At 43.9% G+C, this 27,749-nt stretch overlaps 1 protein-coding gene across 5 annotated transcripts in view; it reads left to right on the forward strand.

The window, feature by feature from the left end:
• LOC146830635 (uncharacterized) overlaps window positions 1–27,749 on the forward strand; it is a 310,983-nt gene that overhangs the window by 114,328 nt on the left and 168,906 nt on the right. Inside the window, exon 2 of one of the 5 annotated variants that reach the window (XR_014961463.1) lies at window positions 17,840–17,972. The exons of the other annotated variants lie outside the window; for them this stretch is intronic. The gene's annotated coding sequence lies outside the window, so the exon portion shown is untranslated. The remainder of the gene's footprint in view (window positions 1–17,839; window positions 17,973–27,749) is intronic. 5 annotated transcript variants of the gene reach the window in all.

Genomic DNA, 27,749 nt, shown 5'->3' on the forward strand with positions numbered 1-27,749 from the left:
TTTTTGCAATGAGTGTGAGCCCTTATTGGTCTGCTATAACAGGTCCCTTGTGAAATGTAGCAGCAAAACCTAGGGTGGCAAGGGATATGTTGGATCTTTCCTTTAATTACAACATTATAAGTGAAAGTAATGTGGGTTCTCAGCATTGTAAAAGGCGTCCGAACTATCATGGTCCCCCTTTCTAAAGGATCCCCAATGTGTGGCTAATGAGGTGTCACAAATTGATTAATTTCAGAGAATTGTTTTATGGCTGAAACAATTTCCCCCCTATGTCTGGGATAACTAAGAAGCCTTCCTTCAGCCTCCAATTGAATGGACTTCTGTTGCCTCCGCTGCCCACTAATTCTGTCTGGAGTACTGTATGACATTCCCAGAGGCACAATTTCTACATTTTAGAGGACATCAAGCATCTGTTTGGCAACAAGGAGAATATCTATAAGTGGCTTTTCCCTGTATACATGTAGTCCAATGTTTGTGAGTGAATGCTTTAGCTTCTAGGTGGTGGTCCTAGTGGAGGATCCTCTGTCGCTTGATCTGTCTAATGAGGAGTCCCACACAGTACCGGATGTCCCTGACTACTTTCATTAAATCTGTAAGCAGGGTCATCACCGTCTACGTCTGTGAAATATTTTGGCCATACGAGGTTGCTTAATATTGTTTTTCCAGGAGGTTGATGGTCAACAAAATGTATGTCCTTGGTATCTGTCCTTGCTTTCATTTGGCAAGTTTGGCTGTTGGGGTTGAAGACTTGCACGAAATTTAAAATTGTTCGGCTCAAATGTGTTTTTGGTAAAATAAAGATTTCTGGGTTTTTGGGGTAAGGTGGCTTCATAATTCATGTAGTTTACTTACTGGCACATGCATCAAGCAAACATCCAGTCGGTAAAATACCGAATCACAAAAATCAGCCGTTAGCGAGTGGCAAAAACCGAATCCCAATGCATCAACACAAACCGGGATAAAATAAGGAATCGCTATATGCTAACTCGCAAAAAAAAAGAATCACTAAAATCGAACCCGCAAAAATAAAAAACCGCTAAAAAAGCTACATCGCAATCACCGAAATCACTATTAGCTCCCGGCAAGTGCCAATCGCTAATAACGAATCGCTACATAATGCATCAAAAATCGCAAATACCGAAAATCTCAAAAAACGCTATTTAGCATGAGCAGATTAAGGGGAATCAGAACCTGGAGGTAAAGTTACATTTAAAAAAAATAATTGCCCCAAAAAAATTCACATTTGCCACAGATGGAACCAATCAGTAAGCCATTAAAATTGGCCCAGGAGACCCTGTTGGCTTGCAAAAAATGGCAGCCCTCTACGTGCTTGCAAGGAGGATGCGAATCAATGCAGCAGGACAGTGCAGGAGAAGGGTCCAGGAGAGAGTGTTCAGAGTGAGCATCACATTGCTAGGACAGAATGAGGATGAGGTGTACGACAAGTATCGACTGAATCGTGCCATGATCCTGCGCCTAATTGCAGACCTGGAACCACTACTGCAGCACCAGACACATCGGACCAATGCAATTCCTGCGCACGTTTAGGTCCTATGCAGCCTGCACCTACTGGCCTCTGGAAGTTTCCAGGGGGTCATCGCCGTAGCGGGAGGTGTATCGCAAAGCGCACTCTCACGCTTCTTCCACAAATTCATTGATGCCATGCTGACAATGATACACACCCACATCAGCTTCCCCACAACCCCACTGCAGTTGGACCGCACCAAACAGGCCTTCTATCAACGTGCAGGTCGTGTGCAATGCCAAGCACATCATCACGGACCTAGTGGCACAGTTTCCGGGGAGCACACACGACTCCTACATCTTCAGGCACAGTGGCATCCACAGGCGCCTACTCAACGGAGAATTTGGAGAGGGACTCCTGCTTGGTACGTACACATTCCTCTTACTAAAATGAGCACCACACATGCATATACATCACCGTTGCTAAACCTTTGTTTCCATCTTGTAGGTGACAGTGCATACGCCCTGCGGGAATATATACTCACCCCCTACATCAATCCTGCAACACCACAGGAGCAACGATACAACACGGGGCACATAAGCACAAGAAATGTAATTGAGAGGACCTTTGGGATTCTGAAGAGTCGATTTAGAATCTTACACAAGACTGGTGGTGCCTTGCAATACAAACCAGACACCTGCTGCAGGATAATAGCTGTATGTGCCATGCTGCACAACATCGCAACCAGAAGGGGGATACCCATAGAGGTGGACAGGAATGACGACTACCGGGATGACCACCCGCACAACACCGACAGGCACACGTCCCTAACACAGCTGAGGGCCAAAGGAGGCGGAGAATCATCACGCAACATCATTTCTGACCCAGGTAAGAATGAGCCATGACAATTACATGTTTGGTGCTACTGTTTAATGCACAGGGGCACTGATGTATGTGCCGGCACTCATGAACTTAAATAAGAGCACAAAAAAACTAGTCACTAAACTTGCCCGTTGTAGTCACGGGTGTGCAAGTGTCAAATAGGAGAGGACCCTGGTTACCCCACCATGCTCCTGGATGGCTTACAGTCTGTCTAGTGGCGCTTGCCACGAACGCCCAGCCTCCTCTCACTTGTCTCCTCCACCTCACCACGGCCTGTCCCTGAGGCTGTGGAGCAGCGCGAACTGCACCTCCTGGTGCTGGCCTCCACCACGGAAACACTGCTGACACTTGAGGCAGCCTCACTGCTGTCCTCCCCTCCCAAGGCACTGCCACTGAAAGTACCGGTCTGCAAATGTTCCACTGCAGTGGTAACCTGACCGAGGGCCTTCGCAACGTCACCACAATAATGGCCCAGGTCCACCTGCAGTGACACCGAGCGGCGGGACAGAACAGCAGTGCTGTTGCACAGCCTAGTGCTGGCCTTGGTAGAAGCAGCGGAACGGAGCAAGGTCTGCCTGTGCCTCCGTCTCTCGCTGTGATGCCCTGCTCTCATGGCATGGGTGAGGTCCTGGATGTCCTCGCTGAGTCTGCCGTTACCCTCTGCCACCACAGTGGTCATGTCCCGCACTGCCGCAGTCAGGGTACACATTTCCTTTGCTAGGCGCGCCATGTGGATGCTGATGGTACCCATGTGTCTCCCCTGCAGGCGCTGGACACGCAGCATCTGTGCCTCAATGCCACCATATGGGGAGCTTGCACGGTCGTCTGCATCCGATGTACTGCGCAGGGACCTGCGCCGCCATGGGACTCGGACACGTGCTGGTGGTGCTGCAGGCGGTGGAACGGGTGTTGGACTTGGGGGCGATGGTGTTGCTGGACTCTAACATGCATCCATCACCTGCATGGGGGTACTTTTGCCCGGCGTCTCTGGTGTTTTGTTGCGGTTTGCGGAGCAGCAGGTGGTGGTGGTGGTGGTGGTGGAGGTGGTGGTATGGATGCTGGTGGAGGTGGGGATTGGCCGTCCGCCGGAGTGTCGCCCTCAGAATCTGCTGGTGTCTCTAAGATGATTAGCCGGCCGCTGTCATCAGAATCGCCAGGAGATGCATCTGTGTGTGAAACAGTGCATGGTTAGTGGGATTGTTACTACTACCGTTTGTAATATTTCATACATGTCCTTCTATAAATCACTATATTAGAATCTATGTCTATCTTCTACTGCTGTCGGGAACTATTGTTGCTTTTCTTACTGTACATGCACACCAGGCTGACATGACTACAACTCCCATGATGCACTACTGTAATGAGTGAAGATGTGTGGTGCACCTCTGCCTGCACACTGTGATCGAGATGGGGGGGATGGGATTGGTTTTACGCAATGCGGAATATGGGCACAGCCATGCATCTTACCTTGGGCACTTGTGGCTGCGCCGAAGGTGTCCATCTGTGTCACTCCCACGTCCGCCTCTGGCTCGATGGTCCCTTCTACTAGCTCCTCCAGGACAGTGTTAGCAGGCACTGTCGATGGTCCCCCTCCTGTGCCAGCTGCCTACCGGACCCTTTCAGCGATCCTCTCCTTGGCCCGCTTCCTGAGGTCGTACCACCTCTGTTTTAAATCGTCTATGCTGCGGGGCGTCACTCCCACCGCATTAACCCTCTCTCTGATGCGCAGCCATATGCGCCGCTTTTCAGCCTCTGGCACCTTGAGGGACAGCTTCCCGAACAGCCGATCATGTTTGCTGCTCACCCCCTCGATCAGGTGCTCCAGGTCGGAGAACTTGCGCTTCCTCTTCCTAGCAGATTCAGCGCTGGATGGTGCATCTTTGTCCATCCTGGTGAGGGTGGGGTGGAAGTCTTGTCAGTGGTGACTCTGTGGGATCAGGCTGGCTCTTGTTGGTCCTCCTGTGTGCTCCTGTGTGCTCCTCTGGCGAGTGAATGAGGGTGGGGCTGCTGTACTTCCTGGTGGGGATGTCATCAGTACGTTCTCGAGCTACCCGTTTTATGCGAAATCGCTATTACCGAATTCGCTAATACCGAATTCGGTATTAGCGAAGTCGCAATTACCGATTTCGCTCATACCCAATTCGATAATTGCTATTCGGTGTTTGCTCTACTCGCAAATGTGTATTCGGTAAATATTAGCGATTATTTAGGATTCGGTCATTTTTACCGAATCTGTTGAAGCATTAAGAATAGCGATTCCTTAATAACGATTCCTTATAAATCGCTATTAAGGAATCGCAATTCCTTATCTTGATGCATGTGCCCCTTAGTGGTTTGAGGCTCTTCAGCCAAGTGATTAGTTGAGCATTCTACATTTCTCAAGCCCAGAAAATAATTTCAGCCTTAGCTTCCTTCTTTTCAGTGTGTTTACTTTCTCTAAATCATAAACCATGGACAAACTTAAAACGTACACACAACCTGACCATAAAATAACTGAAGTAGTAGGACCAGAAGTATTCATGGCTATGGTTATGTGATCACTTATTGTCATCAAAAAGGCTGAGAAGATGTATTGGGGCTATTTGTAAGTCCTAAAGGATGAAAGCACTAAACATTTAATTAGAGTAAAACCCAGAAGACACACACAGGAAATTTACAAATGGAAATCCACATGGTACAAGATTTAAGTGCAGACCATGAATGTTTATTTGAAATGTAAATTTATTAGAGAGTGTAAAAGGCAATGGACTCAGACAGGAGCTGTCACGCCAGGCTGCTGTGCTGAAGGGCCCTCTAGAGCTCGGGGCCCATGGAAATGCAGGGGCTGCACAGGACTTTGTTACGCCACTGTCGGGCACGTACGTGTACCTATCGTCTTGTTTCAATCCGTGGGCAGTATCTCATAAATTTTGTACTGCAAGTGTCTTTACCATAGTTTTAGGCTGACTCGTGTCTTAGAAATAGCTGGAGAGCTGGAGCAGTGCTCTTTTAGCACCTTCAAGAGTGATAAATGGTTGCTTGTCGGTCAGCAAATAAAAAAGGCAAATCAAAGGTACACAGCTTAACGTCATGTGATTCATACATTGTCAAGATCCATCATCCCCACACATATGACCATGCACAGGGTATACAAAACAGTATCCATGAAAGCATGTGCCCCTCCACAGGTTCTTGTGTCAGCTATTTGTGCACATTTTTGCCATATACATCCCTTTCACAACACCCCATCTCTGCTTTTCTCGAGCGATCTCTGTGTCCAATTACATTGAGTTAGTCAGTACCTTGTAAGGATTAAAGATATTGTACAAAAGGCTACCAGAAGTCTCTAGGTCTTGAGGCCTGAAGTATTTCTTCTGCATACATATCCAATGTCTCTTTACAGAATGTCATATCTTTTAACCAGTCTTTGTAGCGCGGCAGGCGCTTGCTACCCCAGCACATCGCCTCCCGGCGCTTAGCCAGTAGCAGTGCCACAGCTAGCAGTTTGCGTCGTTTGGCTGGCCGAATCTTGTAGAGTCCCAGCAGACAGACCAGTGGAGCATTTGAGATCTGTTCCGCAAGCATCGCTGTAAGGGTACCTGTGACCTCCTGCCAGTATAATGTAAGTTGATGACATGCCCATGCCAACTGAACCAAATCTGCGTTTGGCGTCCCGCATCTGTGACATCTAGTGTCTGGTCTAAGTCCGATTTTATGTAATTTCACTGGGGTGTAGTATATTTGATGTAGAAACTTAAAATTTTGATGCTAGCAGCTGCAGTTGTGTGCAGTCCCAGTCCTTTCTATCTATAGTAGTTCCTACCGTCTCCTCCCACCGCTGAAGGGATTTATCTGGGCCCGAACTCAATTCTCCCTGTGAAGCGTTATATAATCGTGTCACTAGGCGTTGGCGTGTAGGTGATGTTAGCAGTATTTGCAATGCATTGAGCTGGGGAGGTTCATCTGGGAATGATGTGTACAGTTCCCTCACCACCGCCCGCAGCCTAAGATATGCAAATATCTTCAGTGGTGTACAATGTACACTGAGGGATGGGTCGTCACGCAAAATTAAGTGATTGTGTGGAAAAATATCACTCATGCATAAACCCATAATTCCCAGTAAAGTGAGCATGTTTTTCTCCTGCGAGACTGTTATTCGTGCATGGTGGGCTATGGGCAGCACCGGAGCATAGATTGGGAGTTTCCGTGCGTGCTGCACTAATGCATACCATGCCCTCGATGTGCAATTTACAGAGTTCATCACGTCCCTCGGGCTGTATCTTTTCGGGTCGGATAGGAATGTAGGCAGTGGTGTGGGCAGTGCGCTTTCACATTCCACAGCTATGTGCGGTATATGCGCATGTGGTTGCGTCCAGTATTGGGCCTGTTGGGCCTGAGCACAATAAAAATATAGTTGGAGGTTCGGTGCACCGAAGCCCCCTCGATGATATGGCTTGGTTAGAACTTTCCAACCTACTCTTGCCTGTTTCCCGGCCCAGGTTAGGCACTGCATAGCCGTGTGCAGCTTAGAAAACAGTGCTCGTGTGAGCCAGATCGGAATATTCATAAATAAGCATAGAAATCTCGGCAATATCACCATTTTTTGTATAGCTATCCTGTAGGCTAGGGACAGTGGTAGTAAGATTCACCGATCTATCTGTTCATCCAGTTTAGTTAGTGTTCTGCCATAATTCTCCTGAATCACCGTTTCTGGGTTTCTGTGTATCCATGCTCCAAGGTATTTGACCAGTTCAGTCTGCCACTGTAACGGGAAATCCAGGTTGGGCTGTATTGTGGCTAGCGTAAGTGGTATGACCAACGATTTGTCCCAGTTGTTACTGAGTCCTGAATACCGCTCAAACAGAATGTATTTTCTAATGAGTGGGTTTAAGTTAGTATCCGGGTGGCGAACATATATAACCATATTGGCTGCGTATAATGACACGTCAACTGGAAGAAGATGGAATTGGAGAGCGGATTCTGGGTGTTTTTGACGGATCTTATACGCTAGCGGTTCAAGTGCTATTGTGAATAGGAGTGGTGAGAGCGGACAACTTTGTCTGGTTCCGCGGCTTATTTTAATAGGGTCGGACGTGTTCCCATTTATTCGAATGCGCGCACCAGAGTCTGCATATAAAAGCGCAATCCAACGCAGGAAAGGTTTCGGAAATCCCATCATCCGCAGTACCGTAAACATGAATGCAAACTCGACTGAATCAAATACCTTCGCCGCATCCAATAAGGCTGCGGCTGCTGGAAATTCTGGGTTCAGTTGGTGGAACATTGAGAAGACGGTTCTAAGATTTTGCGTAGTGGATCTAGTCAGTATGAAACCGGTCTGATCCGGCAGTACAAGTTTCTGCATTAGAGTTTGTAACCTCGTTGCAATAATTTTGTCTAAAATATTTGCGTCTATATCGATTAAAGACAGAGGTCTGTCGGACTCGCACTGGAGGGGATCCTTGCCAGGTTTGGGGAGGGTGATTAGCAGCGCCTCCTTCAGCGTGGTCAGCAGCATTCCTTCTTCATATGCCTCTTCATACATCTTGGCTAAGTGTGGGGTCAATAAATCCCTAAATGCTTTATAGAATTCCCCAGGGATACCATCCACCCCTGGTGCCTTGTTATTTGGCAGGGAACGTGGAACAGGAGCAGACCCGTTAACCCAGTTGAGACCGGGTGAAATATGATATCAAAACACCAATGTCTCAACCAGTGATCATTACAAAGGGGCAATTACAGTAAGTGCATAAGTCGCTGAGGGAGGGAAAACAGGAGACCAAGTTAAGAAAAAAGAGGTAATTATTGAGCAAGTAGTTATAACAGCACTACATTACAATTGGATTAAAGTAACCATAAAACAACAACCAATTGTGTACTGATCGTGCTTAGTGTAAGTGATAAGTGCAGTGACAAAAGTGATATGTACACAGCGTGAAGCGGCGCAAAACAATAAAGACAAACAATAAAACAGGATCAAACCATTTAAATACAATGAATAGTTCGTTTTTAAGAATTTTCTAAAGTGATCCTCTGGTGGCCATGGATTACAATGTAATGTCGACGGCGTTTCGACCTTGTTGAATAAAGGTCATCATCAGGACAATGGGTACAGCTTTTAGGTAGTGCTGGAGGCACGCAAAGAATGAATCAAATGAAGTAATCGCAGAGATGACTCAAAATGATCACTATCAATAAATGTTGGAGGTAAACCAAGGGGGCATCAGGAAGAGAGGGGCTTGATGCCGTTATCCATGAATAAAGCAATGGCAGAGCATTTATCGCCTCTTTGATCTCCGCTTCCGTAATATGGTGACACAGGTATTTACGGTGACTATCGGACAACCATGCCAGCGCAATGTCATCTAAGTATTGGCAGATATCTGGAGGGGTCACCATCATTGTCGTTGAGTACAGGCGTGAATATTATTCTGCAAATCAGTCTAATATCGACGGTGTATCAAAAGAGGGGTTCCCTTGCACATTCATTATTTGTGTTATATAGGTAGATGTATGTGGTGCACGTATCCGATATGAAAGCGCATGTCCGGGCCTGCCACCTTCCCCATACATGCGTGCTAAGTATTTGCGTGAGATATATTTGAGCTCATCGTCAGCAAACCCATTATAGACGTCCACCTTCTGCCTAATGTCAGCTAGTGTTTTGGGATCCAGTGTAGCCGCAAAGTCCTCTTCTAACCTCCTAATATCCCTTTCTGCCATAGCTAATTGCTGCTGAAAATCCTTCAGTATGCCCGCCTGCTTGCCTATACAGTGTCCTCTTATGGTTCACTTAAACGCCCCCCATAATGTCCTCGCACTGCTAACGGATCCCGTGTTTAATTCTAAATATTCCACTATACCCTGACGTAGCTCTGAATGAAAGGCAAGCCCGTCTGCGCCCGTCCGCGCTCGGTCCGTGCCTGGGGCCAGTCCCCCTGCTCATTCGATCTCAGCTTGCCTGCGCTATTCTAAAAACGAACTCCTAACGTTTAATAAAGAAGGAGGTCTCCCAGACTGTGCTAGGTATGTATGTGGCTCAGGCGGAGGAGGCCAAGGTGGAGATTGCTTGAACTGTGGCGTCCAACTGCCCATTATTTTTGAGCATGGTCAAAGAGCAGGTTTTTAAACAGGGGGAAAGATCTTGTAGGGCTAAATGTGGCACAGTTAAATGTGTTCTTATAAATGCCAGGTCTCTGGTTAAGCACGCCACAGAATGTGCGGTATTCCTAGAGGAATTAGATAGTAAAGTGGCATTTATTACAGAATCATGGGCAGACTCGACCTCTGGTCCGGATCTGGTAAAGGCCACCCCTTCAGCAGCCGCGGCCCGTGGAGGGAGTTCCGTGGGGCGGTAAGGCGGGGTGGGGGAGGGGCAGGGTGGGGTGTTCTAAAAACCGGAATATGGATAATTGCAGGAAAGTAAACAATTAAATAAACAAAACGAATTTCGTAGCGCGCACTGCATCGCAAGATGCGATGCAGCACGCGCTACGAAATTCGTTTTATTTATTTAATTGTTAACTTACCTGCAATTATCCATATTCCGGTTTTTAGAACCCCCCACCCAGGCCCTACCCCACCCCGCCTTACCGCCCCACGGAACTCCCTCCACGGGCCGCATCTGCCCTTCAGGCTATGTCTGTTACACCCTAAACAGACCCACGAGGAGGGGTGGGGGCCTTGCAATTATTTACCAGGACGATTTGAACCCCATTTTTCAGCCAGCACCCAACACTTTTTGTAAGGCACTGTGGTTTAATTTTAAAAGCATTTGAAAAGTTTTAAGGGGCTTTTGCTCTATCGTCCGCCAGGTCCTAGAGCGGGGTTCCTGGAAACAATAGGCACCCTATTAGTAGAAGGAATGTGTGCAGACTCATTTACGGTTCTGGGGGATATTAACTTCTTTCTGGAGGATTCAGGAGATTCAGACACGCTAAACCTCGATAAAATCCTGGAGACCGGGGATTTGAAACAACAGGTGGAAGGTCCCACGCACCTCAAGGGGCACACTTTGGACGGGATTTATACGAACAACCCAGATCTCTCTGTATATGAGGTTGTTCCTCTGGCTTGGTCAGATCACAGGGCGGTTATCTTCGAATTGGTTTACTCTAAAGCATCGATACCTAGTCCGGGGTCTCCCAGGATGTTGGAAATTAGATCCTGGAGGGACCTAGATGTGGTTTGGTTTGAAGAGGAACTTAAGAGTTCCTTTCTTCCATTTCTGTCGGACATTGATGGGGCAGTGCAGGGTTACTCTGACTGGCTTGATAAAACATGCAAAAAATGAATCCCTGTGAAAAAGTGGGTCCCCAGGCGTATCAAGCCCTCTTCCCCCTGGCATTCGGATAAACTCAAGACTCAGAAGCAGGCATGCAAAAAGCATGCAAAAAACTTGAACGGGTTTGGAGGAAGGAATACAAAAACGCAGACAAAGAAATTTATAAACAGAGCCTCAGAAGTTACAAAGACTTATTGTTGGAATCAAAAAAGGAGTTTTATGCCCATGAAATTCTCCAAGCAAAATCAAACGCAAAAGAACTATTTAAAACAGTGAAGAAGCTAGCGGTGCTGAATTCGCAGAAGGTTATTAGCAGTCCAGGTCTGTGCAATAAACTGGCATCCTGGTTACAACAAAAGGTGGGAGGTATTTACTCCTCCTTCTCTATAGGCCAATCTGGTACCGGAACTTCTTCCCATAGTAAGAGTATGGTAGACTGCTACACTGGGCCGATTCTTGACTTGTTTCTCCCCTTAGAAAGCGCAGACATGCAAAAAATTCTGAACTAAATTAGTTCGGGCTCCCCCACTGATCCTTGTCCGGTTTTGATTGCGAAAACCGTCTCGGAATTGATTGGGGTGGCTTTACATCCGTTGATCAACGACATCTTGATCTCGGGCATTTCCCGAAGACTTGGAAAACCGCTTCCATTCTTCCCTCATTGAAAAAGCCAACGTTGGATCCCTCAGAACCGGGCAGCTGCAGGCCGATTTCGCGGCTCCCATTGCCAGCAAAAATTGTGGAGAAGGCTCTGAATAGCCAGTTGAGCACCTATCTACATACCAACCATATACTCGACTCAACGCAATTCGGTTTCAGAGCCGAACATAATACGGAACTGGCATTAATTAAGTCTTTAGACGAAGTCAGGGAGGCCCTGGATGGCGGTGGTAGAGCTGTGACGATCCTGTTGGATCTCTCTGCAGCCTTCGACACGGTCCATCATGTGATTTTGATGGATCGTTTGTCGGAGGTGGGAGTACAAGGGGTGGCTTGGAAACTGCTACGCTCTTTTCTCTCCGATAGATCCCAGACTGTCAATTTGGGTGATCATAATTCTGATTTCTTCAGCCTTCCCTGTGGGGTCCCTCAGGGATCCTCACTTAGTCCCACCCTTTTTAACATTTATATGATTCCGCTGGCCGCTCTTATAAAATCCCATGGCTTTCAGCTAACGTCCTACGCGGATGACACCCAAATAGTGTTATCTTTCAAGGACGGCAAGGAAAAAGAAACAGGAGTGCTTTTTCACGATTGTATTAAGGAGATAGCTGGATGGATGGCCTCAAACTGTCTAAAACTCAACTCGTCCAAAACTTAGATTATTGTCTTTGGAAATAATCCCAATGTTTGGTCCCCTGACTGTTGGCCGGCGGAATTGGGCAACTGCCCCCTCCCCTCGCCGAAAGCTAAAAATGTGTGCGTTACTGTAGACTGTAAACTGACCTTCAGCGATCATATAAGTACCGTGGTTTCCGCCTGTTCAGGGTTTCAGCATGCAGTTTCAGGCCCCATTCTGTACATTCGTGCGGGCCACAGCCATGAGCGTCTACAGAGTCACAGCAGTGTAAGAAGGCTGCAGACTATCTTACAGTGGAAGCAGTGGGTCATCTGTGGCTATTGTAGTAGCGGGTGCGCCTCCCTGCTACTCTCCATCTCCCTCTGCGTGTGTCTTTAAGTTTGCGCCCGCACTCGCCTGATGATCTATAACTGTTGGAATGCACGTCTCACTGCGTCATTGTCTGTCATCAACGGCCCTGCCCCTGATCGTGAGCATTGGCCCGCAGTGCCGCCCGATTTGAGATGTTGTGTGGTTAAATGTCACCGCAGGAGGAGGACTGCCACTCGCTTCTCAGTCCCGCTTATAACGGGTCAGCTCCCGCCGTCCACCCTACAGTCCACGCATTCCTCTCCGCAGCAGAGTGTATGCCCCGGTCTCAGAGCTCTGATCCTGCTCCCGAGCGTAGCGCTCGTCTTCCATAGTCTACCGGGAGCAGCCTCTCGCCACTCCCGCAGTTCTCGTAGGCCTCAGTCTGCAGCGACCTCAGCGGTCAAGGGGCCGGTCTCACCGCCTGCGTGCTCTGCTTCACAGCTTGCTTTCACTCTAGCTGGCGGCTCCACCTCTCACCTGTGTGTCGCGGGCCTCTCCAACGCTTCACAGATCGCAGCGCCACTCTGGTCTTTCCAGGTCAGTGTTCTCTGCCAAACCGGGATCTAGCGGCAGGCATGTCGTTCCGATAATGTTTTTCAGGGTTTCTGGCTTCTGGAGGCACACTGGAATTCTGGATTATTTAAGGATTGGTTCATGACCAAAGGAGCTCACTTAGATGGCGGCCATCTTGGGGCTTGGCTAGCTCCGCCCCCCTTGTCATGGGACCATTAAAAGCATCTACTGATTTAGCCGGAAATATTGCAGCATTCACTGGCATATCTAAAGTAAACAGTAGAACATAAGATAATAGCATACATAAAGCAAAATAACAATAGAATACAATATACCAAGGCACAAAAAATAACAGTCAAAACAGATTGCAATCGAACTGCAGTGCAACACAACAAAATCATTTTGCAATACTACAGCACAAAAGCGCAGCAACACAAAAAAAAAAAAATCACCACAACAACAAAATGCCACACAACAAATACACACAAAAATACTTATCACCAATTATCACTTCCAGAATCCTGTTTTTATTAAAGGTATTTGGAACTAGCGTTGCCCCAACTTACCACCAAGGATACGAAATTGCACCACTCAAAAACGTTTTGTGATCTAGCCCACCTTTACTCCTCTTTCCAATAAATGTGTAGTATTTCACAGCATTTATGTAGATATCCCTTCAGAAAGAAATAGAAACACAAACAATTTGGTTCAGGGCAGTAAGATCAGGAAATTTCCCAGAGTTATGTCGGACCATAACCCTCTGGTCCTTGAACATAATATTAAATGTTCTAAACCAATATCCAGCGGGACTTTTAACAGGGCTCTGCTGAGTGATAAATCCTATATAGATCATATGGCAAAATGGATCACTCAGTTTTTAGAGTACAATTTGGGAAGCACCGGGGTTCAAAATGTTTGGGATACTCTTAAGGCAGGGATCAGGGGTGAAACAACGAAGTATGGATGGGAGACTCAAAAGAAAGAGAGGGAAAAGATTAAGGAGATGTATGAAGAATTAAGGAAAGCTGAGATTAATCTTGTTAAAATACTTTCCGAAGGTGGGGCGGGTGAACTAGCACAATCTACAATTGTAAGTGTTAAATCAGCTATCACCCAAATTTCATTTGCTAAGTCTGCTGGTAGATACCTAGCCTGGAGGTCCAAACTTTATGAGTGTAGCGAAAAGGTAGGTCATATGTTAGCTGTCCGGACCAAAGAAAATGAGGTATCAACACGGATTGCAGGAGTTTCAGATCCAGACATCGGTTTGGTAACTGATACTGGTGCAATTCTTCTGGCTTTCCAGAAATTCTATCAGAAGTTATATTCGGAAGATATTGAAGATAATTGTTGGATTCAATCTGAAACCGACAGATATCTTAGGGAAGCTAAATTAAATAAATTGTCTACTTTAGATCAGGATATGTTGGATGCTTCGGTTCAGCCAGAAGAATTACAAGTTGCTATAGACTCACTTCCACCAGGCAAAGCTGTAGGCCCTGATTTTCTGCCTGGTGAATTTTATAAAGTTTTTCGAATTCAATTGGCTCCGATTATGTTGGAGATGTTTCATATGGTACAGAGCGGAAATACCCCTCCTGAATCTTGGAAAATGGCAAAGATTGTGATATTCTTAAAGAAAGGGAAAGCAGCAACAGATTTAGGGGCCTATAGGCCCATTACTTTGATTAACAGCGACATCAAAATTTACTCTAAGATATTGGCAAATAGACTCGCTTCAGTTATTAAAAAAAATTGTTTCCCCCCAGCAACATGGTTTTGTGCCTGGACGGGAGACTATAGATCATATACGCCGGACAATCGCATTATTTGATTATACTAAGGTTACAGGAGACCCTATGGCTTTAATACTGCTGGATGCTGAAAAGGCATTTGATAGGGTCTCCTGGCCTTTTTTATGGGCGGCTATGAAATATAATGGTATTGGTGAAAGATTTATAAGAGCTATTCAAATCATGTATAAAGATCCAAGTGCCAGAATTGCATCAATGGGAACCCAATCTGGGATAATCAATATATCACGGGGTACTAGGCAAGGATGCCCATGTTCCCCCCTGCTATTCGCCATTTATATTGACCCTTTAATTAGGAAGATTCTGGCAGATTCAAAAATACAACCTGTACCGGCAAGAGGGGGGAACGTCAAAATCTTGGCGTATGCCGATGATTTGGCTATTATCACAACTGACCCTCGCTCTACCCTTCTGGAAATAAATATTTTAACGCTGCAATTCGGCAATATCTCTGGCTATCATATGAACGAATCTAAAACTCAAATTGTCATCAATGAGAAAATTATATTAACCGACCCACGGATAACATCAAGTGCAAGATATTTAGGAATTGAAATAAGTTCTAAAATCCAGGATATAGTTGATATCAACTTGAAACCAGTAATAATGAAAATCAAATCCGATTCACAAAGAATGAATAAATTATATCTGACATTAATAGGGAGATGCAATATTATTAAGATGATATTTTTGCCCAAAATCTTATATATTTTTAGAGCAATTCCCTTAGATATAAATAAAATTTGGTTTCAGAAACTTGATCAGCTGGTCTCATGGTTTCTATGGGCGGGGCAACGCCCCAGAAGGGCTCTTAGATATATGACCTTACCTAGAGACAGGGGAGGGTGGGCTGTCCCCAACTTTCAAATTTACTATTGGGCAACTGCGTTGAAACAGATGGGGGAACTACTCAACTGGGGGAATCTTCAAGTTGGGGAAATATCAATTTATCATTTGATTTATGGAATAGAAGCCAGAGGACTTCTTATGCGACATATTGATTTTGCTTACTTCAAGAGGGTTAAGTTCAAGGTTTTGTTCGGTGCTTATAGGGTCTGGACTGCAGTTAGGAAAAAGGCTGGGATTGGGCGGCTGCATATATATTCCCCTTTGGTCAATAACTTCCTACTCCCAGATATATTTCAGGATGTTTATTTCAAACACTGGGTTGAGAAAGGTATTTTTTGTATAGGGGATTTTATTCGCGATGCTGAAATACTTCCTTTTGAGGCTTTAAAGGAGAAATTTATGATTAGGAATAATTTTTTCTTTAAGTATTTACAGATTAGGGATTTCTTTACCAAAAAAGTAACGTGTCGGAATAGAATTCCCCTATTAGATATGATTTTTGGGGGCCAAGCCACCACATCTTCGCTATATAAATTTTTAAATGGAACAATGGGCGATGATTTAGCTAAACATTTTGACAGATGGCAAACAGCTCTAAAGGCCGGACAGGGAGAATGTGAAGATTCTCTCATGTATAGCCAAACGGTATGTGTTTCTGCAAGTTTACAGGCACAAGGCTATAAGACTTGGTGTAATTTATATATAACTCCGGCGCGTATTTATCGATGGGGGGGGTCCTCGGGGATACACTGCTCTCGATGTGGGCTTCTGGCAGCAGATAGCACACATATGTTTGCGACCTGCCCCAGTCTCTCTCAAGTAATGATTAAAATTGAATCGCGTTTAGAATCTATATTAGGCTATCGAGTCCCACTGTCCCCCCAGGTTATAATGCTAGGGATTTGTAATCAGGATATAGGGGAGGCCAACAGGAAACTGGTTTATATCACTATGGCTGTATTACGATTGTGTTTGGCTACTATGTGGCTTGATCAGGACCCTCCTACGTTACATATGTGGTTTAGTAAACTAATCTATGTTTATAACTGGGAGATATCTGTGTTTAGGAGACGAGGAAATCAGACAAGGGCCAAAGGGGAAAAAATATGGGAACCATTAACCAAGTGGTTAAATAAGGTTGAATAGTTACTGTGCTGTAATGTACCCCTTTGTCTGTATGTTCATATTTTCTTTTAACTCATATATATATATATATATATATTTTTTTTTTTTTTCTCGCTTTCTCTTCTTCCTTGTCGGATCCACCGGGGTGGGGGGATAAAAAATGTTAAATTGGACATCGGATATGGTTTTTTTTTATGTATATTGTTTAATATTTATGTTATGTTTCTGATGCCCTAATAAAAATTTATTTAAAAAAAAAAAAAAAAAAAAGAATACAATATACCAAGGCACAAAAAATAACAGTCAAAACAGATTGCAATCGAACTGCAGTGCAACACAACAAAATCATTTTGCAATACTACAGCACAAAAGCGCAGCAACACAAAAAAAAAAAATCACCACAACAACAAAATGCCACACAACAAATACACACAAAAATACTTATCACCAATTATCACTTCCAGAATCCTGTTTTTATTAAAGGTATTTGGAACTAGCGTTGCCCCAACTTACCACCAAGGATACGAAATTGCACCACTCAAAAACGTTTTGTGATCTAGCCCACCTTTACTCCTCTTTCCAATAAATGTGTAGTATTTCACAGCATTTATGTAGATATCCCTTCAGAAAGAAATAGAAACACAAACAAGCATGTATGCAAATTTTATTTCCCTAAAATGTGTGCACAGCATGTGAGCTTTATAGTTTGGAAAATGTATCTGTCAAGCAGACAAGAATACTAAGCTTGAGTTGTATCATTCCCTTGCATTAGTGCCCATTCCTGCTTATGTGTGATCTATTACTCACAATTTGCTGCATCATAGACTTTCAGAAATATATGGGATGAAGTACCACCCTGCTGTACATTATTAGGGCTGTGCAAGTCACCAAGGAGTTCAATGACCCTTTATGGGAACAAAGCTAAAGATCGAGTTCCTTTATGAGTTCATGGAACTCCAAGGTGATGTGCAGTGTTCTTATAATGTACAGCGAGGGTTACTTTATTTCTTATAATACATGATCGAGCAATGGCTTAAATACTTGGCTTGCTCTTACATGCTCATTGTTGACGAACGTTAAAAGCAAACGCTGTATTGTGAATTTGAAACACACCAAATTATATTAGAATCAGTTTAATGTAAGTTAGATTAAACAATTCTGTGACTCGGAGTATATAGAAACATGCAGAGAATCTATCTTTCATGCCAGGACTGTAGCGTGGAAAACAAAACAAAAATGTTGCTATAAATATCTTTCTTCATGTGTTTTCTTTCTAGAAAAAGAAATCGGAAGAAAGAAAAGCCCTTCTCTTTTCCTTTTTAAACGGTGGTGACTCAGTTACCTGCCTTTCAACCTGGCTGGAGGCATTTTGACGTCATAACACTGTAATAACTTATTTATGTTGAGCAGGTAAGTCATTTCTTTACTAGAGGCGAGTAGAGATGTCGCAAGTTGCCTGCAATAGGAATATTAGAGCCATGCTTTTATAAAAGGATTGCAGGCTTCCATGTATTATATATAGGATAAAGTACTCCCTGCCATACATTCTAAGGATATTGCAAGTCAACCTTCATAAGTTGATGGGACTTCCAGTTGCCTTGCAATATCCTTAGCATGTGCAGCAGGGCATCGTCACGCCATCACCTTTTCGCCACAAAACACTTAGCTCCTTGGGTATGGATTTATTGAGCATTTTCGTAGTCTCTGCATCACGCAAGGCAACACAATGACAACACAAAGGCTTCGGTAATATGTACAAAGTCAAAGAAGGTGCAGTTTGTGCCACGTGGTGTGGCTCTGAAAAGAAATGTAATGAAACGCAGCTGCTTGCGCTGTGTTATGTTCCATTTTGAGCTGGGAGGCGTTCAATGGATGAAGCATGGGAGTTCCTGTGCCCCCACCCATGTTTTTGACTCAATTCCAGATTTACAGAGGTTTGTACACCTTAGGATTGCATCAGATCAGTACGCCTCCCTGAGGATGATGTAACGAGGATAAAAAAAAATGTATTCCTGATATTGCCTCTTTCTAAGTGTGATGCATTCTACATCATATATAGAAAGAGGAAAATGCCTGTTTGTGTTGTTTTCATGCAAGAAGGTGACACTTCCTGCACAAAATAAATACTGCCCGTAACACAGGCACTTTTGCACTATGGTGCCAGGGTGCCTGCATTGATGCTAGGGAGCACACATTACACCAGCGCAAGGAGAGCGCAGAAATGCTCCATTTGTTTGTAAATATGGAGATTTTCTGCTCTCTTCCATTCGTACAATGCACACAGCAGGATCCCTTGCTGCGCCATATTATGTGAAGTAATAATAAGTATGCCCTTTTATTGAATTACTAGTGCAAAATTAAATACATCAAAACACCTGTTAGATATTTGCTACAAAAAGATATTAGATTATGATTATTTAAAAAAAAAAAAAAGCACAGTAGCGTGGAATCTTTTCTATAATTATCTAAGGAGTGCAAAATGTAAACATGTTGCCATTAATATCTCCCCTCTGCTTGTCACTGTACAGCTAGAAAAACAAAGCAGAAGAATGAAAAGCAAAGTTTTGTTTTGTTCCTTAAACAACTGCTTTAATTATGCTCTATGACCTGACCTGACCCGCCCCTGGGCTGCTGACTCTAGCAACAGGCATTGTGATGTCAGAAATGAACTGTAAAATGTTATTACAGTTGAGTTCTGATATCACAAGTTGCCTATTATAAAGAAATCAGATACATGTTTTTATACAGGGACTGCAGATTCCCATGGATTATTATGTTACTGTCCATTGAATGCTGTAATCGTGATTCGAATACGGCAATTAATTGTGTTGCTCTCTAATTAATCTGCTGGTAATTGACAGAAAGCTACCTCCACAGTCATATGTAGACACTAGGGGGGGTAAAGGCGTTGGCATTCTTTCATACTTGTCAACTTGTTGAATCTGCAATGACGGCAGTGCTTAATTTATAAAGAAACAAATGCAGATTCTTTACCTTTTCCTTAGGAGGCTGCTGCGCTAGCCCAGCTCCAAAATAGGGCAAGGGGTTTTTGTGAAAAGGTACAATGGACACAACAGTAGTTCAATCGTCTTCTTTATTAGAATAGACAAATACAACCTCATCCATTACCAGTGGCTCTGCTCAAGCACCACCCAGTTTGAATCACAACACTCTCCTCAAAGCTTTCTATGCCCAGTCCTTCTAGAACCTCTCAGGGCCCTTAGCAGGACTAGGTACACACACCACAGTTCTCTTCATGAGAAAATATGATTCCCCTGTGGAGAAAAAAAGAGAAAGGAAAAGTGTATTTGCACATCAGCCTACCCCAGTGCATGATTGCATACCATGTACAATTAAGCATTGAGGAAATGGTGCAACCTGGACCTGGATATATGTGATATGACATTCCCATTGGTATACCCAGAACACTCTGCCGGGCACAGGTTTCTAGGTATGCAACTAGGAATGTTTGGGGTTTGCAAAAAAATGTAAAACTACATTCAAGAGGAAGTGTAAATCTCCACATGCAAGTTTATGCTTTTATAATCTGAGCCTTTAGGATTTCAAGTGCTATAATTTTGTTTTTACTTCACTTAAAAGTTCAGATATTAGGGTCCTCAATACGAGTGGCTCATTCTTTTGCTATCCCTGTGCAAACTACAATTGCCACAGGAATTGGATTTACAAGTTTTGTGGTGGTTACCACATGCCTTTCAATTTACTCCAGGCACATTTTGGCAAATTAAATCTGCTGAATTTTCCTGGGGGAAAAATTCCTGGTAAATACTTGTACATGCAGATTTTGTTGAATTGCACACTAAATTCTGTATGTTATGCTCCATTTTAAAGGGCACAACTTCTAGTAGGTGATGATTATCGCACTATTTAAATTTCGACCCCGTTGGTTTTGGATTTTAAAAGGTTCAATAATGATCGCCTTCAATGCCGGGCCACTCATAATGAGGACCTCACTGCAATGGATCGCGATTTCCAGTTGGTACCAATGGAACTGCCTCTGCCAATCATAGCCTCTTACTATTCCTTTCCCTTCTCGTAGCCCATCAGTAGCAACAGGGATGCTGTTGATTGAGATGAGGGCATCAACTCTGAAAGGTCATGGGGGTGGGGTCAAAGACAAGTCTTCTGCTTTCCCTCTCCTTTTTGTGAATCAACAGCCATCCTACTTATACAAGTAATACTGGGTGCAACAGTGTTAGACCTGGCATCCTTGTTGTGGTTTCCCCTGAATTTTTGCCTTCTGATCTCCTGTTATGCTGACTTCATTTTTGCTGGCTTTAGGATTCTGGGCACGTTACCATTGCTAACCAGTGCTCAAATGCATAGGCTCTGTACTATAAACATGGTAACATTGGCCTATACAAATTGGTATATTTAATTCACTTGTAAGTCTCTGGTAAAGTGCACTATATGTGCCCTGTTGCCTGTAAATCTAATGCTGATTTTGCCACCCACTTCAGTAGCCCTTAAACATGGCCCAAGCCTACCACTGCAGAGTCTGTGTGTGCAATTTTTAACTGCCATTTTGACCTGTCAATTTAACCTACTTGCAGGTCCAAACCTTCTCTTTTATTACACATGCCACCCCTAAGGTAAGCCCTAGGCAGCCCCATGGGCAGGGTGCTGTGTATTTAAAAGGTAGGACACGTACCTTTAAGTTTTGCTTGTCCTGGTAATTAAGAACTGCTACATTTGTTTTGCACTACTGCAAGGCCTATCTCTCCATTAGGTTAACTTTTGGATTGCCATAACATTTCTTTTAAGTGTAATTTTCAATCAGAAAAAGATAGAGATTTGGAGTTTGGTCTCTCTGGACTCACAATTGAAAATCATATCTTATGTCAAAATCAGATTTTAAATTGTAAGCCTGGAAATGCCACTTTTAGAAAGTTGGCCTTTTCTTACTTTAACCATTCTGGGCCTCTGTCTGTCTCTGAATACACATCTGGGTTGGGTGACAGCTAGGCTTTGTGCATTTCCTCTAGACAGTCACACAAAGGGAGCTTGGGTGTGACATTTCATCATGATGGCCCATCAGCAGGCTGATGGGCCTTCCTGAGTTAGATTGGGAGGGAGAAGCTGACACGTGCACCTAAATAGAACTGGGCTTTTCCCCACATATGGAGCTGCATAGCCCCCTATAGTGTATCTAGAGCCAGGGCAGGAAAGGCAGGGACCTTTTGATCTTCAAAGGCATCTTTTATGTCTCCCCCACTTCAAAGGCACATTTGGGTATAAGTACTGGACCCCTGACTCCACCAATTTAGAACTCTGCTGGAATTAAGGATATTTTGCATTGAAGTTGAGCTGCTCTGCTGTAGGAGGGGCTGCCACTTTGGTACATGCATTGCTGTGTTGGGCTGCTATCTGTTGATTTCTGTGCTGTAGGAGAGACTGCCACTTTCTACCTTCTCTGCTGTGTTGGCCTGCTGTTTCTTGCCTGGGAGTGAGAGGGGTTAGACCGGTTCAATACAGCCTTGAACCCAAGTTTCTCTAAGGGCTTGTTGGCTTGCCTCCTGCTCTCTGAAGTCTCAGGGTCACAAAATACTTCTTCTAACTATTTGAGTGCTGCTGCCATCTGTAAGTCGTACACTTGCATGAGGTGTCCCTCCAGTCCTGGACCTCAGAAGTGGGTTCGGCAGCTGTTTTCTACAAAAATCGATGCTGTTACCCCTGTTGCATAGATCGGAACCGACGCAGTGCCCTCTAAACCAGATTCAGTGCTAATTCGACAATGACGATGGTCCCATCGCGGTCGGCCTAATCTTTGGATTTACTCCGGTCTATAGTGACCTCACGTAACTTTTGAGCGCTATTGATTTTTAAGCACTTTTTTGGGATTTAATCTTTAAAAAATCATATCTCGACTTCCACTGATTGGATTTTTTGTCATTTGGTCTTGTTTTACTGAGATAAACACTCTCTATTTTTCTAAACATCTGTGGAGTCTTGTTGTGGTGTTTTCACTGCATTACTGTAATTTAAGTGTTGCCAAAATACCTACACGTTACCTCTTAAGTCTAACTGCTCTGTGTCAGGCTGCCAGAGGGTGATCACAGTTTAATTTAGTGTGTATCTGGCTTACCCTGACTAGTATTGCAGGCACCACATGAACAGCATTCATACCTCTGCCAACTATAGACCCAATTTCTAACATATAGGCATTAATATTTATTGCTGACTCTTAGGTGATCTTTTGAAAAATTGATCTTCTTTACCTTTTTATCTTAAGTAGTCTTTTTCTATACAATCTGCGCATTTTAGCGAGTATTAAAAATGTACAAAAGGGATTGGGAATGAAAATTTAGAATTCTAATTTGCCCTTAACTCAAATGCCCGCCCCTAGGCTCTTGCCATCTAAAGCAGAAAATAATAACTACAAGGAGCATAGACAGGCATGAGGTTGCGCCGGTCTCAAATGTTACAATGCAGTGCGTCCAATGCATTTATGAAGGTTTTAACACATTTAACTGATCACTTGTTTCTATATGTTTGCTTCCCACCAATCCTTTCTATTGTGACCCTCTGTTGAACCATGCAAGAAGCACTTAGTAACATCATCGGTTAACATTTAGACATAATAAAAAGGTCCATTTCAACACAACCTAAAAGGAATCATAAGTACATTTGAAAGGGTGTGAATAACTAAATTCAAGAGCCCTCTGTGAGTAAAATTTGTGGATCTTCAAATGAAGCATCATTTCAAATTAAATGCACTTATCGACAAGCAGTCAGTGAAGTTCATTTCTAGCTCTTGAGGCATAAAATCACTTTCTCAGACCATAACATCGAATACAAACTGAAAATGGGTCATGAACATTGTTGAGGGCCTAGCCTAAGTGCATTTACAGCAGGCTACAGTGAGTACAACCAATGTTCCACCGCAATCTCTGAAATAAACATGCAGCATTCTTGTATGTATATCTGCATGCTATGTTTGTATAGCACAGGCCTAGTTAAAAGGCAGAGGAGAGCTGTGCAGGATCAAAGGTAAGTGCCAAGTCCTCCAGTCATATGACATGTTACTTGGTCTGGGAGCAGAAGTGTACAATTACTGCAGTGGCCTGTAGTGTTCTTTAAGGAGGAGCGTTTTCAACTTTTACCTAAATTGGCGTATTGTTGAGGCAGTCCTGATGGATACAGGGAAGTTGTTTCAAATCTTGGGTGCATAGAAGTTAAGCCCGCTGCTTTGTTTTGTCTTTTCTACACTTTTTAGCCTCAAGGGTAGTGGTGTTGTGACTACGGGCCCGATTCACAGAACTAACTTAAGACAAAATCCTAAACTTACTACCATTTTGGTATTCACAGAAGGCACTTACTCATTTCCGTATTTACAGAAGTTAGGACTCCTAACTTTAGGACTCCTAAATGCCTTCTGTGAATACCGAAAGTCTTAAAATTAGGATTTTTCTCAGTTTAGGAGTAGTAAAGATAGGACATCAAGGTTCCTGTCATTGAGTCAGGATTGTACTATTTCTAACTTGTTCTTAGAAAACTACAAGAACTTTGTCTTGGTTGGGGTGAGCTTTAGGAATGCGCTTGATATCAAGGTCTGAATGAGGAACAGTCAGTGTTTGAGATGTAGAATGCATGCAACAGAAGAAACTTTCAAGTAGAGTTGTGTGTCGTCTGTATATTGGTGAATTTTAATGCTGTTATCTGTGAGTAGAACCGGAAGGGTCTTCATGTAGAGATTGAAGAGGGCGCAGGACAGCATAGAACCCTGGGGGGGCTCTGAAGTTGAATGGATCTTTTTGTTCCTGGAAGGACCCTTGTGAACGAACAGTTGTCCATTGAAAAGTTTAGAGGAGAACTAATGAAAGACATTGCTAGTGAATTACTTTCGAAAATCCAGAGTGTGGATGAGGGTGGGATGGCAAATTTTGGTTGAAATGCAGCTGAGAGATCCAGCAATATCAAAAGACAGGGCCAATCTTTATCCGTGCATACTCATGTGTTAGATGAAGAGCAAACAGGCTTCATATGATTAGCAACCTTGTCAACGTAGAGAAGGTCCTGATTTTCTAAAGCAGAGTTTAGGGCATACTAGTCTAGGTGACAGGTGGGACATAGCTTTCAGCACCTTCTACATGGTCCCTCAGTGAACCCTGATTCTACTGTCATGAAGAAGTGAGACTGCCTACAAAAATGAAATGAAGATCAACACGTAATCCCTGTCCCCCACCTGCACTTGTCAGCTTGCTTCTAACCACTTCTAATCCAGCTGTAGACCTGCAAGTACATGTATCAATTAGGAACAAGCAGAATAAACTGTCAGCAGAAGTCACTGTAATGGGAGAATCTCCTGACTCCCGCCGTTCTGGGCACACACTGTATCTAACACTCTACATGGTTAGTCAGGGACCTCCCCATGTCACCTTCTTGTTTCTACAGTCTTCCTCCTACTCTCACCTTTGCTCTCCTACCTATTTTGCCCTTCACTTCCTCCTTGCTTTCCTTCTCCCTTCTTATTCAACATATGAAGACATCTGGCTAGACGGAATACGCAAGTCTCCACCTGGTGATATATAAGCATGTTGAAGATGGCCAATCCATTCACCAGGCTCACTCTGTTTGATCAAAGAGTGGTCTTTCATTCTCAATTGAATATGCGTAGGTCTAAATTTTGCAATTTCTCAGCCCCTTCTCCTCCATCTCCAGGAGTCATTGGAAGCTTGATTTAGTTTATTCAACCTTGTGGCACATTCCCCAGTGGCATAAAAAAAGCCCTGCAGTTCGGGGACCCTGAGCTCCAAGTGGGTCCCTCAGAACTATGCCCTGGCCGGATAACTCCTAGGTGAGTCCGGAGGGGAACCCTCAATGTACTTTGAAGGGTCCCCCCTCAACTTTACTTACACCACTGACATTCCGTAAGCCAACGTAATTAGCTGAAGTGAAGGTATCACTAAAACTACGTTACTGATTATGGGTCCTACCTAAACATGCTTTCAGAGAAACCTGCTTAGTTCACGTGTGAACATGGTATTATAGAGAAACCTAATTTTAGCATGTGAAGCAAAAGATATTTTCAAAATAAAAGTAATGACAAGATCAAGGTAGCTGGCATGATTTACCTTTCATTACCTTTTGCTATATCTAAGGGCCTACATGATTAATCATGCATCTCCTACTGTCACATTCTAGTTTCTGTATTCTTCCATCTTTTCTCACCTTTCCTCTGCTGCTTACCTCCATTGCTGTACGCTTCCTCCTTGCCTTCCATACTTCCTCCTCTGTGACCATATGCAGAACACCGCCTATTCACAATACAGTAAACTCCATCCGATGATATATAAGCAAGCTCAAGATGGCCATCCGTTTTTACTCAGTTCAATGTCTCTTCTGTGGGTGTTCCAGTTTGTGTCTTCTTGCCCCCTATCAGTGATTTGGAGTGTCATAAGGCTCTATACAAACATGATAACACAACACACACTATAAAATTGTAATTAAACATGTTTTTTCTATTTCCCTGTATACTGTAGGCCTGAGGTGAAGTTTCTGCTTTCCTTTCTAAGGTTGGCCTTTACTGAAGTCTGCTACTTTGCATACAGTGTAGTCCTGTATTTTCAGCTCTTCTTCCCTTTATCTTGTAGGCCTTAACTAAAGGTAATTGTTCCTCTTTCTTTTCTATATACAGTAGTCCCACATGAAGGACATTATTTGCTCTCCTTCCCTGTGGACACTAGGCATGTACTGAAGTTCTGTATTGCCTCTCATTTCTTGCATAATGAAGGCCTACAAGTATTCCCTCTCTCATTGTGGAATGTAGCCCTTAATACCTTCTTCTCTTTACAGCGTTTATGACTGTAACGAGGGCCCTTATGTTCTATAGTCACCTGTACACTGTGTGTCTGCAATGAACAACTTACAATACATGGGAGTCTGCAATCCCTGTGTAAAAACCTGTCTCTATTACAGGAGACTTATAACACCGGAGTGTATACGGCAGGAGAGTACCACATTATGCGGCAGAGTAAATTAAAATAAATGGCAGGAAAAGCCCAATTGTACTGCATGATGCGGCACATTTTTTGATAGTATTGTTTTATTATTTTGTCATTATTGCACATGGTAACCTGCCTGGGCAAAAACTTCACCCAGGTAGTACCAGTTTAAGAACCAAATATAGAATCAGGCAACTAATGGATGGGCAGCTAACCTTTATGAATGGCTTTCAACTGTGCGTGAACACATGTTGCCATGCCTTTAGTAACTCTTGATCCGTTTAAGGGACTAATTTAGATTTAGGGGGACCAGTTACTCCATCACAACGGTGACGGACATCCCATCCGCCGAAATGTAAACCCCATAATATTCACTGTTGTGACGTTGTAACCCGTCTGCCGAAATCTAAACCAAGGCCCTAAATTTGAAACCGTTTCTTTTCTGTTGAAATTTGCAGATTATGCTGCAAAAAGTGGATTATGTGGCAAAAGCAAGATATCCATAATAATTCCAGTGGCCCTGCCCGTATATTATTACCTCTGCTTTAATGTATTATCTAGGGGTATTACACAAGGCCATGTTCTACCTTCTTTCATGTATTTAGAAAATGTGCAGTGGTGTTCCTTCTGCTCTCCAAGTAGTCTAGGGCTGGGCTGAACCTCCTTGTTTCCTCTCTTTTATTCCAGACTTGAACCGGAGGTGCCTCTTCCTTCTAATACCCGTGACAGGAATTAGGCCCGCACTGAAGTCGTGTTATTTGCTCACGTCTCCCGGGTATTCTTCAGGCCTGCGGTAAAGATGCGTGTGGGGTCTCCCCTCCCGCTGTGGAGGCTTGTGTTAAGCCCCTCCCCCTCCAGAACGGCGGTGAAAGCTCTTGTTATCTCTGCTGCCCTGCATACTGTAGGGCTGCATTAAAAGGCCTTTGTGCGTTGTGTGTGTGTTAGGTCTCCAATTAAGATCCCTGTTGACTCTTGTCTTATTTACCCTGAAACATTTTACGTCTAAGAGTGACATTTTCCCGCTGGCGATGCACTCCTGCTCCTACAATTCCGTGAGATTTATTCGGAGACAAACAGTTATGTGGAGTTTTCATATGTGCCACATATAGGGATGCCATCTGGCCAGTATTTAATTTAACCGGCCTGGTCGGTAATTGCGTGCCAAAACATGTAAAAATATCAAGAAAATAATTCAAATTCGGTACTTTATTCACTTTGAAAGTAA

Source organism: Triturus cristatus, chromosome 5_1 (assembly GCF_964204655.1).
Source record: "Triturus cristatus chromosome 5_1, aTriCri1.1, whole genome shotgun sequence".
Classification (NCBI taxonomy): Eukaryota; Metazoa; Chordata; class Amphibia; order Caudata; family Salamandridae; genus Triturus; species Triturus cristatus.